The 15,769-nt window shown below is 44.9% G+C and overlaps 1 protein-coding gene across 1 annotated transcript in view; it reads left to right on the plus strand.

Annotated features, from left to right (window-relative positions):
- The first annotated feature begins 3,956 nt into the window (after positions 1-3,956).
- Positions 3,957-15,769, plus strand: part of BRINP2 (BMP/retinoic acid inducible neural specific 2) — an 87,056-nt gene continuing 75,243 nt past the window's right edge. The window contains exon 1 of the mRNA XM_084865757.1: positions 3,957-4,738. The gene's annotated coding sequence lies outside the window, so the exon portion shown is untranslated. The remainder of the gene's footprint in view (positions 4,739-15,769) is intronic.

Consider the following 15,769-nt stretch of genomic DNA (forward strand, 5'->3'; position numbering starts at 1 on the left):
ACATTAATAAGAAAAATAGTACATGGCCATTTTTAAATGTATATGTAGTTGGAATTTGGTGTCTAGGCCTTTGTATACCTCCTTTCTATATGGAATGACTGAGCAAGGAAACTGTACAAATAAAAAGAGGTAGTATTTTGCCTGAACACTGGATTCCTGTAAACTTGGATACAATGTCACATGGCCTCTGTTTAGAGAATTAAATACCTAGAGATGGGGGAGAGTTGGAAGTTCACAGAAACCAGCCCATCTCAAGTTTAAATGGGACTAGGAGTTCGTATGTTTCTCAAGTATTACCTTTGTATATAGCAAACACGCTGTAGTGAAACCACAGACCTGGATTCAAGTTCAACTCTACAATTTGCTTATTTGTAGGTGAGCCTGGATCAATCTTATCTTCAATGTCCTCATCAATAAAATGGGGTCTGTGATCTCTGCCCATCACATATGCTAGAGATACTTTAAGTGCAAGTGTTTATATTCACAAGACACTCTAAAATATCAAGTTCAGGTTCTGTTATCCCCAATCCTGACTTTTCTCCTGAGATCCATCTTCCTATATTCAAGTATCAGTGGCCTTGCTCCTTGACTCATAATAGCTTCCAAATGCTTCCCCTGCTATTAACCTATTCTTCACACAGCTGCCAGGTTATCTTCTTGAAATCTTGCTTTCATCATATCATTCTAAAGTTTTTTTCCCCCTATGCGAATAAGTTCAAGCATGGTTTAGAAATTTAAAAACTCTTCCAAGTCTCATACTATTTATTCTCTTAGGTTTATTTTATTTTTTAAAATATATTTTTATTGCTTTTTTTTTTACAGAGAGGAATAGAGAGGGATAGAGAGTTAGAAACATCGATGAGAGAGAATCACCGATCAGCTGCCTCCTGCACACCCCCTACCGGGGATGTGCCCGCAACCAACGTTACATGCCCTTGACCAGAATCAAACCTGGGACATTTCAGACCTCAGATCGATGCTCTATCCATTCAGCCAAACCGGTTTCGGCGTCTCTTAGGTTTATTGCTTACTACACTGTCCTTCCCTCCTCCCCACAACAACACACATGCACACCCCAATTAAATTAAAGCCCACTTTCGCTCTCCTCATGCATTTTGTCTATCTGGAATGCACCACACTATGCTTCCTAGATCTTCTTCCCATATGTGCAGACCAAAACCCAGATTCTTCTTGTAACTCCTCTCATGGAGTACTTAATGCACAAACAAAAACAAAACAAACAAAAAAAAACTTAGGTGCCAAGGGGCATTTCCTGAGACAATGTGTTCGATATTCTTATTAGCAAAATATAATGATACAAATTTTTAGAATAGATGTGAGAAATATATATATATATGTTCTGACACATTTGAGGCATTTAGTTGGTGCTCAACATGATAGCTTTTACCATTATCCTCTTATTCAATTACTTCAAAAAGAATGTAGGCTTCAGAATCTTCTTTGTGAGAGTTTGTTTCCTTTTAGTAGCCAAAAGCAAATTACATGATTTACACTCTTAGCTATATATGCTCGATAAATGATTGCATATGTCTACCAAAAGACATGTACAGGAACATTTTAGCAGGTTTTCTCACTAGACAGAAAATGTAAACAATCCAAATATGCATCGATTGGAAATAAATTCATGTCATTATAGTCCTGTAACAAAATATAGCACAACAATAAAAATAAAAATGTAATTACATGGATGAGTCTCATGGACATAATGATAAATGAAAGAAATCAGGCCATAAAAGTGTATAGTCCAAGATTTTATATTTATGAAATTCAAGGAGAGGTAACATTAATATTTGAAGGTGGAAATCAGAATAGTGGTTATCACTTGGGGAGAGAGGAATTGATTAAGAAAGGACAAACTTTTTTGAGTGCCAGAAATTATGTGGGTAGTATTCCAATGGATACATGTATAGGCAAAATATCATCAAACTGTACACATGTGGAATATACTATTCAATTTTTTTTAGAGGACTTGGACTCCATAGGAGAAGAAAGTACAAATAACTTTTTTTCCCCAAGTTGTTTTCTAATCTCCCAATTTCACCTCCTCTCCTCCTTCCTTAGAGGTCTTGGAAAATGTAACTATCTTTCCATTGAAATTGACAACAACTTGTTCAACTACTCTTCCCCTTTAATCACCCCCTTCTCCAATTTTATGGAGCTTCCGCACATAATGTCTTAGCTCCTGGGACAAGTTCAGGGGCTGTCTCCAAGAAGCACAGGAGTAAATAATTCAGCAGTTGGACAGCAACAGATGTAGCCTTTCACTGGTTCACTTGGATATTTTATCCAGTACAAGAGCTGGGGACCCTCTAGGACCACCTCTCTCTGACACATTTTGTAGGTTAGGCAAAAAAAAAAAAAATACCTACAGGATGGATAAGGACACTCAAACCTTTATAAGATGCACAGTGGAGAATAAAGGTGAAAGTGATGGATCATTGGGACTAAGGCTGTGTATTTTGGGAATATTTCTAATTTCCCCCATTCATTCAGAACATATGGTCACTTGATTCTTTCAGGCTAAAAACTGATTTATATTACTTAAACAACTATTAAGCCTCTGCATTCCTTTATTTTCCAAGTTTTTTAAAATTAAATAATCTTTGCTGTTGCTCTTCATTCAAGGAAAACAAAACACTTTTCTCCCTCCCTGTGTATTCTCTCTATATTTCTCCCACCACAATGATTTACTGTGAAACCCCCAAATTCTTTTGCCAGCCCCAACTTGAGCTCTTCTGTTAAAATGCAGTTTTCTTCAACTATTAGTATCCCTTTTCTTGCCAATATTTAGTGTATAATAATATGTTAGTGAGCTGGACGTAATTCAGTTTTGTTTCCTCATTAGGATATCAGGGATATATTTCACACTCTTTGGTTCAGAGTTAATATTCTCTCTCCTCTCTCTCTCTCTCTCTCTTTTTCCTTTTCTCCTTCTTGCTCGCTCTCTCTCTCTCTCTCTCTCTCTCTCTCTCTCTCTCCCCTCCCCCACCCTCAATTCATAGGCTCAGCTACACCACCTGCTTCACAGAAACAAGGCTGGTCCTGTTCTGAATCTCTGGTCTCCCTTTAAAAACCAAGTGGAAGTTCACATTCCTCTTCCTTACACTCACTGATGTGAAAGGAGACACACAGAAGGAAAACAGTGCAGGCAGAACAATTCCCTCTTTTGGGAGCAGGGCATCCCCCACCCCACCCCCCTTCATTTCGCCCAAGAAGTTCTTCACAATCCTGGTTTGGGGGCAGAATGTTTCTAGATTTATTAAGTAGCTGTTCAAAGTCTAAATCTCTCTCTCTCTGCTTTTCTGTGTCTCCTATCTTTCTGCTCTCCCTGGATCTCTCTCTCTCTCTCTCTCTCTCTCTCTCTCTCTCTCTCTCTCTCTCTCTCTCTCTCTTTCTCTCTCCTCTTCCCTTCCTCTCTCCCCCCTCCCTCTCTCTCTGAGACATTAGGGAGTGTGTGTGTGTGTGTGGGGGGGGGGGAGAAACCTAAGTATTTCTCACTTGGGGAGACATTTCTAACTAATTCAGGACCAAGAGGCTAAAATACACAAACAACAGAATAAAACCTCAAATTAGAAGGAGAATGACTCAAATGGGTCCCTATCTCTGAGAATTCTAGTTAAGCAGACAAAATGGTCTGGGATAAATGATTATTGTAACTCAGGAAGATGAGAAGAAAACCTAATTAGCTCCCAAGCTTCTCCCAGTTCCTCAGCCTGGTTAGACTCTCCAACTCCCAGCCAAGCCCTCCCTCTCCACACCAAAAAGTCCCTGCGGCGAGGCCTGGAGGGTTAACAGAGCTGGTGCCCGGCTTGGCGCGGACCAAAGGAGATAGCGGGGAGGCTCCGGTCCCACCCCCTGCCAAGCCGCCAGCCAATGGGCACCCGTGGGGACGATGGCGCTGTGTCCCATTGGCTGCCAACCTACGTGCATAAGAAAGAGGGAGAGGCAGGCCAGGCAGCATTGTTATCTTAAGACACTCATCTGGTGTCTGAGTCTGCAGGTGACACAGCTTAGGTGCGGAGCGGGAGTCAGAGCCAGGGCTCCCTGCTGCAGCCCCGACTGGAATACACCCGCCTCAGAAGCTGCTGGCGGAGGCTGGGGCAGCGCCTCCACAGCGCAGGAGCATCCCGTTCGCACTGGCCCGGGTTTGGGCACCTGCCGTGCGGTGCGAGCTCAGGGACAGGTCTGCGGGCAGCAGAGCGAGCGCTGAAGCCGGCGGAACGGGCTTTGCCCATGTGCCAGGCAGTGATTTCGGGAAGAGAGCAATAGGGTGAATCCCTTTAGAGTTGCAAGGAAGGCGAGATCTTGGGTTCCTCTTCGGTGGACGGACAGGGGACTCCCCAGGTTTGGTGTTGCACTTTCCTTCTCTCTCCCACCCGAGTGCGCTGAAATCCACTCCCAACCTGCTTTGGGTGCCGGGGATCCGGGCTGCTTAGCGGAAGGCAGCCTGCAAATGGTCTAGCGGAGGCAGCGGCTGAGGCAAAGCCCAGAGCAAGAGAATTTGAAAAAAGACTTCCTGTCCCTCTCTCATGCTGAAGGAGAGGCATTCGGGTTTCCCCAAATGAGAAAGCCACAAGAAATCATGAAGTAGAAACTTTGGAAAGCTGCCACTGGAGATGTTGCACAAAAACCTGGAATCTTTTAGGAGTCTCCTCCCAGTCGGTGGACATTTGGGGAGCAGCTGATACAGCCAGGAGGGCTCTTGCAAGGATCCAAGGTAACAGTGCAGGGTTTGGATGGTTTTCCTCTGTTCCCTTTTCCTTGCCCTTTCTGTCATGTTCTTTGGTTGGTAAGGGGATCATTTACCCCCTCACAGCCCTGTTGCCTTGTTGTCTGGCAGTTGGGGGCAGAGGGAATGATCCCATCTGGTAGTTTCTGTCTGGTGGAGCTGAGCAATGCAATTTGGGGTTTAGCTAGAGATGGCCCTGTTACTGCTTCCTGGTGTGCATGACTGACGCCCTGCTTGGGCACTCTGCCTGACCTATATTGCTTTTGCCTGGGCTAAGTCCTCAAAGTTAGTGCAACTCCCATTAGCTTCAGAAAATTCAACGGAGCTGTATAATTGCAGAAAATGCTGAGGACTTCTGCCTGCTGAGCTGAGACTGTTTGTGGTTCACTATGTTTGAGAAGGACCCCATAGAGCTGAGGTCATGCTATGTGATATATCTCTACTCACATGTTCATATGACTCAGTGACATGCCTGTAGAGTCCTGTCTCTTCCTCCCATGCACATACAGCTAAGAAAAAAAATTCTGAAGAGTGAGCCCCATAGGCTGCAAATAGTCTCCCCAAGGGTGATGGCAGAAGCCCATTGATTGAGCCTGGCTGCACACTGGGAGGGGTGAACTAACATTATCTAGCCATCTCTCTCCCTCAGGTTCTGTGATCACCTGAGTTCAGTCTAATGCTGTGTGTGTGTGTGTGTGTGTGTGTGTGTGTGTGCACAGCTATATGCAGGAAGCGGGCTGCCAACAGCAAAACCATGCATGTGCAGCTTGCTGCCCAGGCCCCAGGCTGAGGATTCCTTCCTAGTAGGAGCCTGAACTTGGGAGCTACCGTTCCAGCCCAGAGGAGTTTCCTCCTCACCAGGCAGTCCCAATGCCTGGTACATATTTTTCCAGGGCATATAGACCTAAGCGAAATATTAACGAATAATCAAGCTAATGCACTATAACATGACTGAACAGACCCCTCTGTAAAGAACTGTGTGTTCACTCTTCCTAGCCCTGGGAGCCAGTGCCCTAAGCAGGAAGAAATGTTTTGTGAAAAGGGGAGCAACTAAAACAGGCCTGCTTATAGCCGGGTGATCTGGGCCTTCTCCTGCAGGGACAATAGTATGTCAGCACAGACCAATCAGGAGATTAAAAGGTATGTTGTCAGTCAAGTATTTCTGCCTCTGTCCTTCTCCAAACATGGGCATGTGGGAGTAGTGTTCTCTGACCAGGCTCTCTAGAATGCCTCAATGCCAGTATTAACCAAGCAGTTCAAGTATTTCAGAGAATCCCCTGGGGGGCAGTCTGATGATATCAGGCAACAGCAAAGGGATGCTGGAGTTGGTGTTTTCCTTTCTGACTTCACACAGTGTGCATATGGTATTTGTTTAAGGCAGGACTCTCGGAGTTCCCTCTTAGCCAGAAGATGCTTTGCAGCATTGGGGGCATGACCAAGCAATGCTACTACAGTGGTCCTAGATTTTTACCAATGTCACTGCTGCTGCTACTTTGGGGAAAGATGCATGTTTTGCTTCTTGAGGAGGGATATGATTTGGGTAGGTGCAGAGCATGGATACTGTGAGATGTCTGAGGGAGAGTGGCAAATGTCAGACCTGGGTCTTCCCTTATGGAGGGAAGCTGCCTCAAAGGGTTTGACAGCTGGGCTGCAAGCATGGAGAAGACAGAAGCATCCCTGACTCTGGCCTCTCCCTCCTCACCAAACAAGGGGCAGCTTGTGGCCTGCAATGGGGTGCTGCAGTGTGGGCACAACAGGAGGAGAGAAGGGGGTGACTGGGGAGGGGGGAGGATTCCTGCTCTGTTAGCACTAGGCCATTCTCAAGGATGGAAGCATTTTCTCCTATTTGACCATTAAAGATCATCCTCTGGGTGTTTCTTTCTGGCCTCCTAACAGGTTGTTTACTGAGCAAGGTCAGAGGGCAAAGAACAGCCCTGGTCATTAACTCCTTCTGATCCCCAGGCTAGCCACTGGGGAGCTTCACATAAAAGAGATCCCCTCCAGGGACAGGGACTGCTCTCCAAAACCCCTCCCCTGCTCACAAACAAGAGGCAACCTGGAGGGACTGTGACACCTATGTGGGCACTTTCTGCTGACTGGGATGCTTAGAGTTGAGGTTTCCTGTTTAATGGTTTGTTTTCCCCGCTGTGCAGTGTATTTTTGGCAATTCAAGTATTTCTCTTAAATAAGACCTTGTCTATATTTTATAGTGGCATCCTTTTCCAATGGGCTGAGGGCATTGTAGAGAGCTCTTCTAATCAATCCTCACATGCCTTATTGTCTCATTAATCTTTGATTACCCTAAGAAGTAGAGCTAGAATGATTTTAGCCTCCTTTTTGGAAAATCAAGGGCAAAGGAGTTGGGAAGATGAACTAACTGCTCTTACTCAGGGCAATTAAGGGAACTTATGGGGTGGGGTGTGGGTCTCATCATTGCTTAACCAATCTCAGGCTCCATGTCTCCTCCTAAGTAAGGACTGGCTTAATCTCATGCCTGTGTTCTGATTCATTTTTTTTCCTAAACTCTACAAGAATGGGAGGTTGCAGTGACATACACCTTGTCCTCTGGCCCTGAACTAAAGGCTTTGAGGGGTAAAAGTCTTATAATATCTTGCCTTTGCCCTCAATGATCTTACAGTCTAGTTAGAAAAACAGGCTTACATTTGGGAAAAGATAAATGGCTCTAAACATTCTAAGCAGTTCAATAAAGAGATTTGAGAGGCTGACCTAATTAATCTAAGATTGATTGGTCCAGATAATGAGAGCTATCAGTATTGCAAGGAGGGACCATTGTGCTACGCAGGGGTGGGATTTGTTTGAAGAGGTAGAGGTGGGGAAAGGACTCTAGCTGACAGGGACGCTAAGGGCAGCACAAGCTGAAAGCCTGGAAACATTTAGGCTTGCGTGATTCCATGGGGTTTGCCACTTCCCCACTTGTACCAGGGGAAGACCATACACTTGGGTTAATTATTTGAAGCACATACTGGCCTAGAGGAAGCTGTCCTTGGGCCAGGCAGAGGACTGTAATGTTGGACATCTCATCAGGCATTGAAATTTACCTAGCCTTCCACCCACTCTGGAGCCTAAGTCATACATTCTGGGAAAACAGAACTCAAGGTCAAAGAGCTAATCAACATCATATCACAAGCATTGAGGGACAGCAGGCAGATTTCAAGAGAACATGAGAAAATATTTTCATATTTTTAGAATCAGACTCCCCTGCTTTTCTTCCATTTCCTGTTTCCCCACCCAAAAGTCCCTGTTGGGGTTTACTTAGAGCCAGCAAAATACCAAAGCCCTTAGGCATTTCACATTGAGCAGATTTTCAATCTTAAGATTCTTGAGCATGCCCATGTACATAACCTCTTGTCTCCCTTCCTCTTTCCCTTTTAATAAAACATATGCTGTAGCAGTCACAAAGGAGGCAGCCACAAAAAGCAGAAGGGGTGGGTGTAGGATTGCCTGCAGCTGTACCACCGAGTACTGTGACTGCTCAGCTGAGTAGCAGAGGGGAGAGACAGTCTGCCAACCAGCGCAGTGCCAAGGAGGGGCCAAGGGCTTCACACCACCAGGAGATGGCTGTGACCGGTCAGCCACACTCATTTGCTCCAGCACTGATCCTGATCTCCTTAGAGAAAGGTCAAGGCAAAGCATAGGTCCCTTGAGACACAACCACCCTATTCATTGGTCTGCACTGGGTTTGGAGACATCCATTCATTCACCTTTCAGGTCCCTGGTTGCTTGGGTGGCCCCATTTCAGCATGGAGGAAGTACCTATCATGCACTGAGAGTGAATGATTCGCTTAAAGTCACATCCTATTTGCTCTCAAGTCCAGAGGAAAATGCCCAAGAACCCAGTCTGTTTGATTGCTTAGTCCCTGAGTTAGCCCTGGGGACAAGTCCTGAGTGATATGCACTTTCTTTTGAAAATCCTGCCCTTGGGCCTTGTTGTCACCTTTCTTTCCTCTCACAAAATGACCCTGCAGCTGGATAGTGAGGCCACAGCCTTTTTTCTTTATTCTTTGCAAGTGTCCATGGCCATGTTTGGGACTAAGATTGAGATCCAGGTCCATGTGCCTGTGGTTTGTGATTGTGGTTAAAGCCTCTTCTTTTTGGGAGTGAAGACTGTCAGCTCAGTTATGCTTCAGACTGGGGGCTGCAGAGGGCAGGTCTCACCAGATCAATTAGGATGCAGTTTGATCTCTCTTGCAAGTATCATTCTGCCTTGAGGATGGGAGTCAAGTTGAGTACTGAGATGACAGTGTGGAATCTTTACAGCCAGTTCCACATTCCTTTTACGGAAGCTCGCATGAAATGCACATATATGGGAGTACTGGATTGAACAGAGGGTGTGGCAATCTGATAGTCCCCAAGTCTGAGCCCTAGACTGCAGCGTGCTACCAACACACTAGCCACCAGCCACGTGTAGAGGGTGAGAACTTAAATGTGTGCTCTAAGGGTAAAACACATGATGAATTTTGAAGACTTAGTATTAAAAAAAGGTAACAAAATATCTGATCAGTAATGGTTTAAATATTGATTACACAGAAAAATGATTGGGTTAAATAAAATATATAAAGGTAAGCTTCATCCATTTCTTTTTACTCCTTAATGAGGCTACTAGAAAAGTTGAGTCATATATGTGGCTCACATTATATTTCTTTTCAATAGGATAGGCCCTGCAGAGGCATGAGACAGGAGCCAGAGATTTGAGATGGAGGGAGGGGTGACAGGCAGCTCAGGGCACCTGGGCATATGTTTCTGAAATGTAAGGGCAAGGAGGGCACAGGTGGCTTACATTGGCTTCTACTTGAGGGACCTCCTCAGCTGACAAATCCCACCCAAAGCATTTGAAAAGCATTGAAGCTGTCACTTCACACACACAGGTAGGCTGCCGGTAATTTTATCTTAATATTTTTGAGTTTCTACCTGACAGTAGAAATAACCAAATTATCTTTAGGATTTCACTCCCAAGTGTGAGGACACAATAGCTGGGATCAGCTGGGTGCGTTTGATTTTCCAATCCCTTTCTTCCCCCTCATCTTGACTCTCCTTCTGAGAGCTTTCTTCAAACCAGACATGTAGATTGTATGTGTGTGTGGGGGGGGGGAGAGGGAAGAAACAAAAGACATGTTGTGTTCAAGATTCTTTTGTGGGCCTATGGGTAAAAAGAATTGGGAGAAGACACCCTGATTGAATTTCACTTAATAATTACAGATTTGAACTTCATCTTTTAAGAAATAACTCATTGTTATTTCTCATTGCAACAAGGTATGGCCACAACCTGCACTCCTATTTTCTCAGTATTCCACAGTTTACAAAATGTTTTACAAGCGTTCTCTCACCTGATTCTTACAACACCCCTGTGGAATAGATGCTATCTCCATCCAAAGTTTTCCATGATCTGCCCCCAAACATCTTTATAACTGAATCCTTCTCTTTGTATGCACTGCATTCAGTCTTGCTTAATCAAACTGGCCCACTTACTGTTCTTCAATGTAAACTATGTAAAGTGGGAATCATTACCTCTCTGAGCCTGTGCTTCATCATCTATAAATAAACAACATTATGCCCCATCTTTCAAAGGGTTGTTCTCAATATTAAAAGAGATAAAGTACATATGGTGGCAAGCACAGTTTCAGGTGCATGGTAGATGCTCAAAAAATGTCAGCCTCCTTTCTTACTCAAGGTCTTGACTTTGATATGGCCAAGATGAAAATGTCCAAAGGTGAACTCATTATGCATCAATTTCATACATAAAAGGATTCCCTTTTCCAAGTTCCCTGTTTTGGTTAATGGCACAACCAAACTCCCAGAGACAAAATTAAGAAATATGGCTGAAACCAGTTTGGCTCAGTGGAGAGAACATCGGTCTGCGGACTGAAAGGTCCCGGGTTCAATTCTGGTCAAGGGCATGTACCTTGATTGAGGGCACATCCCCAGTAGGGGGTGTGCAAGAGGCAGCTGATCGATGATTCTCTCTCATCGATGTTTCTAGCTCTCTATCCCTCTCTCTTCCTCTCTGTAAAAAATCAATAAAATATATATATATTTTTTTAAAAACATGGGTTTTTCTGGGCCCAACTTACTCTCACAGCCACTCCCCCCCCCCCCCCCCCCCCCCGCCAAATGCAATTAATTCCCAGGATCTTACATAGCTCACCTCCCAGTGTTTTCTCAAAGCCAACCCCCTCCCCCTGCCACTCTCTTTGTCAGGTTCTTGTCCCTTCTCACCTGGAATTTCCCAATAATTAGTCTCCAGGTTCCTTCCCTTGAAGGCCAGACAAGCCAGCCTCCTCCTCAGTGGTAATGCAATATTTGATTATGCTTCTCCCCTTATTGTAATTCTTCAGTGTAATTACTGTCAGAATAAAACCCCACTTTCTTAGCATGGCAAACAGATCCTTCATGAGCTGGTATAGCAGCCTCTCCTTGCATCTCTCCACTTCCCCCTTCCCCTCTGCAACCCGAAACAGGGCAGCTTCCTCAGCACCCCAAGGCTGTGGGTGGGCTGTGCTGCTTTTCTGCCCTCTTCTCTGTCCTGAGAGTTCCTGAGCATCAAGGTTCTAAAAATGACCTCCTCTGTGAGGTCTTCCCTGAGACTCGGGGAAAGAATTAATTGCCTCCTCCTCTGTACTCCTACACATCTCACGTAAACTCAGTTTTTGCACTGTATCCACCACACTGTAATGATTTGTTTATGTGGCTATCTTCTTCCTCAGGGGCAGGGTTGAGATTGGTAGTAAGACATATTTCTTAGGAATATTTATTCAGTATATTATTACAAATATGTGCCAGGAACTCTTCTTAGGCACGGGGAGGGTGGCGGGGGGGCTATTGGGAGAGGGTCAGCAGTGAAGAACAGATAAAAGCCCTGCCATCAAGTTGCTCACATTCTAGAGGGAAGATAGGATGATAATCACAATAATGATCATTACTAACATTGCTGATTAGAGTTAACATTTTAATAGTATTTATGTGCTAGGCACGGTTCTGAAAGCTTTTATATACATTAACTCATTTACTTCACCGAATGATCCTGTAATTCCCATTTTAATAAATCCTATATTCTCATTTTATAGATGGTCAATTGGAAGCCCAGAGAGGTTAAAGCATTTGTCCAAGGTCACACAGCTAGCAAGTGAGTAGCTGGCATACTTACCCAATTTAGATCTTGAGGCCATACTGCCTATTACTATGATATCCAGAAAACAAACAAAGATGTAAACAAAGAAATCAATGCCAGTGTTTCAGGTACTGATAACTAAGAAAATTATTAGAATAGAGTAGGAGAGGGTGGCTGAGGTGATAAGGAAAGGCTTCCTCAGGAGGGGACTTTTAACTGAGGTCTGATTTGTCACTCAAGGAAGGTAGAAATCCCGGGTGGGTAGAGTCTGGGATGTAAGGGAGAGAAACTGCTGTGTCACCTAGGCTCCAGTGGCCCTGACCAGGGCCCCTCACCATTGGAGGAATCAGACTTGGTCCCTTGTGGTCTTGGGGAACAGCACACTGTCTGAATGTTCCCCAACCTCTCCCCAGTCAGACCACCTGTTCCTTCAGTTCTTTTGGGTTAAGTCATATTTTATGAGACATCTGGTTTGCTGATCTCCACGAAGGCGGGAGGTGTGTGTGTGTGCGCGCACACACACACACACACACACACGCATATGTCCCCACTCTGCACAATCACTTTATTTCACTTCTCTCCTATGAATGATGTATCACTAGGGACTTTAGTGAAGTGACAGGCACAGGCACATCAAAAAGGCTGGAGACAACCCAGAGACATGAGTGAAAGGGGACAGAAGATTATTCTTTAACAAGAGGAGAAATGAATTGGACTGGAGAGAGGAATGGGAATTTGTTCAGAGAGAACATACAGATGAGGGTGCTTCTGAGAAGCTGACAGTGTTTTGTTTCCTGACCTGGTGGTAGTTTGTGCTATAATTTTCCATATATAATGTACATAAACGTATACATATATACACATAGATGTACCTATACATGCATACCTACACAACCACACACATATCACAATACATATATACACATGCATACATATTATCTTCTCTATGAATATTGCTCAGAATAAGGCTGAGTAGGTAAAGCAGGTGGAGCAAGTTTATAGATATTTATATACATTCAAAGCCTATTTAATGATAAAATTATTCAATATTACTTACATTATCTAATTAAATTTTTTCACAACCTTATGAAGTATCATTCCTGTTTAGAGACTGATATTGAGGAAGACAGAGGCCAGAGGAGCTGACATTCAGATCTTGCAGGAAGCACTGAGAGTCAGCAAGGAGGACACAAAAGGCCTCCAGCTTCTGGCTCAGACAAATTTGGGCTTCAGTCTAATCTTGGTTACTTACTGTGTGACCTCAGATGTGTTACATAACCTCTCTGAGTTGCAGTGTACCTGCTAGTAAAATGGAAACCATAAGCCATTATGTTGTACAAACATCATGAAGAGTAGAGAAAATGATTTAAAAATTTCAGTAAAGTTACCTGCCACAGGATAGGCATTCAGAAAATGACAGCTGATGTTTGGTATGTGTCCCCAAGTAGGAAAGCACATAAAACACATAATTTCATGGAGAACAATGACATTTAGCTGTGGCCAGTGTCAGGCAGTAGCTTCAGTATATGCTGTTAGGTGCCAGGGAATCTGGAACTTCCTGGCAATAGTTACCATATGCCAGTCACCATGCTAAGTGCTTTCCAGGCACTGTCTCCTTTAATCATCTAACAACCCTCTGAGCAGGGTTGTTATCTTATTTATAGATGAGGAAATTAAAGTTCAGGAGACTGAGTCACTAATCTAAGGTCATGCAGCTGGGAAGTGGCAGAGCTCCGATTTGAACCCATGTTGCCAGATCCCAAAGCACATACCCTTCAATACTGGGCTTTGCATGATGATTACTGTCTTTGGACACTTCTAGGGGAAAGGCACCTCCATGGTCAAGGTCAAGGTAACTGTTCCAAGGTCTGTGCTACATCAGTCAGGAGTGGGATGGAAGCGTCATTAGACACTGAAAGAGGGTGTTCCTGAGGCAGGTCAAGCGGGCTGGTGCACATTCAAAAATGCTGCACAGTTTCAAATGGGTATGTAGTATGGTGGGCTGAATATTTCAAGTGCCTCTGTTTCTGAACAACAGGTGTGCCTCTTTTTCAAAAGAGTGGGCTTTCAAAACAAGGTTTGAGTGTCCTTAGACTTGGAGAAAAGGTTTCCCTGAATTACACAAGGATTTATCAGTGATTTTTAACATTTTACAAAAGCAGTAGAAGACTGTGAGCAAACAAACCCTTACCTAGAACCCCAATACCCGAAACAGGTAAAAGAGCAGGCCTGGACGCCTGGAGCTCCCCACCTGCCACTTCTCTTTCCTCACCCACAGTGCTCCCCGAGTCACCTTCTGGAAACCTAAAGGTTGTTCAAAACACACTGGAAACCACCACACACCACAGAATGCCTTTAAAAAGCAAGACTTGTGGTTCATTTCAAATGACTGGTGACATTCCGAAATAGATTTTAAAGTAAGACTCTTCCCAGCCCTCCCCTCACACCTGTGAAGTTCAATGAGCCTGGGACAAATCGCTCTTGTCCCCCTTGGCTCTGGATGCTCGAAGATGCGTGAAATTCCATGCCTGCTGCTTGTCAGGCACAGTGCACCCCCAGTGGTAAGATCTTAGTCAATTCTAACAACTCCCTAGTAAGTAGATCTCATTATCCCCATTTTGAAGATGAGAAAAATTAAGTATAGATTGGTTAAGTCCATTACCCTAAGATTTCATAGCTTGTGAGAATGGAATTCAAACCCAAGCTGTGGGAGGGGCTAGAGGGCCAGGGTCTTGCCATCTGCCGCTGCGGCCTCTTTAAGCATGGACCCGCAATGACGATACCTCTCTCCAACTTTCTTTTTCCAATACTCCTCAGTTGTGTGATTTTACAGAAAAAAAAAATTCCCCCTGGACTCTCTGGCTTTCAATGGCTGTGCTTTCATAGGGCACTTGGTCTCCCAGGATCCAGGCTGTGGTTCTCCCTCACTATCCCTTCCCATTTTCATCCCCAACCTCCTGGCCACGGGTATCCAGCTCCAGTGGCAGGGGGAGCTTGGTGATTAGGGGAAGCAGTCCTGCCCTGCTCTCCCAGGCCTTGTGCAGGATCCTGAGTGCCAGGGTGCAGGTCTGGGTGCTGTGTGGGGGTGGGATGGGGGTGGTGCGGGGTGTGGGGGGGCAGTGCTGTGAAGATTTCTGCACAGCCATAGTCTCCTAGCCTGGAGATGGGGCTTACTGGAAGAGTGTGCGGTGGGGCTGCAGAGGAAAGTCCTTGAAATCCCCTTGATGCAAAGGAATGCTCAAGCTTCAGTGAGGAGTGCAGGGCAGTTAACTTCTGTCCCCTGCCACCCTGGGTTCAGCCATTCAGCATACTATAAACCGGCCTTAGGGCAGGAGCAGGGCGAGTGGATGAGCAGTGTTCTGCGGGTGGTGGGGTCCTGGGGGCACCATGCCCCTGTCTCTGTCTCTTTCCAAAATCTCAGTCAGCTCTTTGGCATTTGGGCCCTTCAGGAACACAGAGCAAGGTCAGCATCCTCCTGAAGCCTCGGGGCGCTGGAGACCCCTAGAGGCCAAAAGCTGTGTTACATGCCCCCCGGCCTTGGAGGAACAGTCAAGGTTCTTAGAAGAGGTTGCTGAGGAGTGTCTGGTACCTTTCCTAAAACCCTTGCTATAAGGGCAGTTCTGGCAAGCTACACACACACACACACACACGATACTATGGTCCTTCCTTCCTCCCTTTTAATGCCAGCCCCACAGTCAGGCCTCCCCACCACTTCCATCAAAATTATACCTTTCCCTCCAGGCCCTGCACACCTCGCAGTAACCTGATCATCTAATTTGTGCTGAAGCAATAATGACTAGTAATGATTTAATATGCTGCCCTCTCAATTAACATTCCAGCATTTAGAAAGAGAAATTCACAGATTTTAAGCCAAGGAGGAGACTCATGTTCTT

This window comes from Pipistrellus hanaki (genome assembly GCF_964339955.1).
Source record: "Pipistrellus hanaki genome assembly, chromosome: 18".
NCBI lineage: Eukaryota > Metazoa > Chordata > Mammalia > Chiroptera > Vespertilionidae > Pipistrellus > Pipistrellus hanaki.